Below are 2,500 nucleotides of genomic sequence, written 5' to 3' on the forward strand. Positions count from 1 at the left end.
GATGAAGTAAAAACTGCCGACAAAAAAAAGACAATCAGCATTCACAATCAATCTTGCACATGCTATCGGAAATGATCCATATCCTTTCAACACTTACCGTCTCTACAAGCGATACAGTGTGCAGTCATTTTCCAAAACAATCAGTCCCACACGCACGCAATCCCTCACACCAACAAACACACACACACACACACACACACACCCACACGCATAAACCACAAGAGGACTCACGGCGAGGAAGGCGGCGCAGAGAGTTCGAGCGAGAGTGAGAATTTTCCCTGGAATGGACCTTCCTCTCATCTGCTCCATCAATTCCTCCATCAGATCCAGAATCCCGTGCTCCTGCGGCAAGATCATTCCGTTACTCGTGGCTCTTAGTTATCGGTACTTTTTGAAGATTTGCATGATGTTTTGTTGTAATTTCTGTTTCATACTGATTGTAAAGGTTAGAAAAAAAATATTGTGAAATGTATTAAGAATAAGTAAAGGAGGAAATTGCTTTAGAGTCATTCTCCGAAGGAAGCTTTTTACGAACAGTTCAGATATATTCTCAAATTGTTTACCGCCTCTACTTTATATACCTCCTGGTTATATGAAATCACTCTCTTGTTATATAATGCATGCATATAAATACATAATACATACATGTATATATATATATATATATATATATATATATATATATATATATATATATATATATATATATATATGTGTGTGTGTGTGTGTGTGTGTGTGATAAAACACTACCACAATATGGAAGAAAAAACTCGCGACGGTTCGATCTTTTTGGTGAAAGTTCCTCATCAGGCGTAAGCAAGCCAAAATATGAATTCATCTGTTTTTGCTTGCTTACGCTGATGCTGAACTTTCACTTAAAAAGGTCGAAACATCGCGAGTTTTTTCTTTCAATTGTGTAGTGTTTTATTTTATCTGGATTGTGCCGTTACTGTGTATGTGTTTTTGTTTGATATAATATATGTATATATATATTATTATATAATATTATATATTTATGTATATGTATTTATATATATATAAGTATTATATATATATATATATATATATATATACATCATACATATACATTTATACTTTAATTAATATTTATCTTATATATATATATATATTTATTATTTATATAGATTTATATATTATTTATATATACTTTACATATATACATATATACATGCATGCACGCGCATATACATATATAACAAAAATAAGCTTTAGAGAGATAGAGAGAGATACAATCTTCCAAGTGAGTGTGTGGTTTGTTTTGTGTTTAGATGTTGGTTCTGCGTTTTATTGTGAATTAGATATTTTTAAATATAATTAGGGATTTAGTATATTCAAAAGAGTGTATTAGTTAAACATATTAGAAGTGAGATTCTTATTAGAATTATATATTGAGATATTAGGAAAAAAAAATTAGAATTAGATAATTAATCGTATATTATTAGAATTATTAATTAGAAACAATATTTATTTATTATTTTATCCTATTAATTATAATATCAACATAATTAGGAATATTAGAATACCTTTGCCCATCTTAGACAAGAATCCTGGAAAGATTCTGCGTACGGGCGAATGCGTGGCTCCACCATTTGTTTGGCGTAGGTGACCTGTGTGGAGGAGGATGCAAGGAGTAAAATGCAGTAACAAAAAATGGTAAGTATGTTACCGTTGTCCACTGTGATAATGAGGATATGATGATAACAAAAATAATGATTATGATGATAATAATAATATGATAATAATGATGATGATAATAATGATAATAATGATGATGATAATAATGATAATGATGATTATGATAATGACTGTAGTAATGATAATGATGGTAGCAACATAATTTTGATAATAATGATAATAATAACAATAATAATGATAATGATAATGAAAATAAAAGCAATGACATAATAATTATGGTAATACCAGCAACAACAACAATAATCATAAAGCCATAATGATAATGAAAATGATAGCAATGATAATCGTAATGGTAATAATTAGAATAATGATACTACTATAACTATTGCTAATAATGATGATAGCAACAATGATAATAATGATAACCATGATTTTCTGACTTCATAGTGACAACAACGAAAGGACAACTAATTCCCACAGTCTTTGTGATGACGTCATGCAATACGTAGCGGCTACAAGAACGACAATTACATTGATGGCACAGTTTGTGTATATATATGTACATATAGTTATGTGTTATATTTATTTTGTTGATATATAGACTATAGTTATATAGTTTTATATACACACACACTCACACCACATCACACACACACAACACACACCACACTTATTTGTTGATTATTTATATAGTTTGTTAGTATTGAGTTTGAGTGTGAGTGTGTCTCTACTCTCTAAATCTCTCACACACCACACTCACTCACACACACACACTCTCTCTACCTAACTCTCTACTGGAGAGTGAGTTTGAGTGTGATGTTATTGATATATATATATATATATA

The 2,500-nt window shown here is 30.0% G+C and overlaps 1 long non-coding RNA gene across 1 annotated transcript in view; it reads right to left on the reverse strand.

Moving 5' to 3' along the window:
- The window catches only part of LOC147466418 (uncharacterized), a 1,739-nt gene extending 47 nt beyond the window's left edge, over window positions 1-1,692 (reverse strand). The window contains exons 1-3 of the long non-coding RNA XR_015190895.1: window positions 1,545-1,692; window positions 232-342; window positions 1-13 (exon numbers count right to left, since the gene is read on the reverse strand). The exon at window positions 1-13 is cut by the window's left edge and continues 47 nt beyond it. This is a non-coding gene — a long non-coding RNA (uncharacterized LOC147466418). The remainder of the gene's footprint in view (window positions 14-231; window positions 343-1,544) is intronic.
- Between the last annotated feature and the right edge of the window lie 808 nt (window positions 1,693-2,500).

Source organism: Penaeus japonicus, unplaced genomic scaffold, assembly GCF_977035675.1.
Source record: "Penaeus japonicus unplaced genomic scaffold, GWHDUDI00000001_assembly GWHDUDI00001141, whole genome shotgun sequence".
NCBI lineage: Eukaryota > Metazoa > Arthropoda > Malacostraca > Decapoda > Penaeidae > Penaeus > Penaeus japonicus.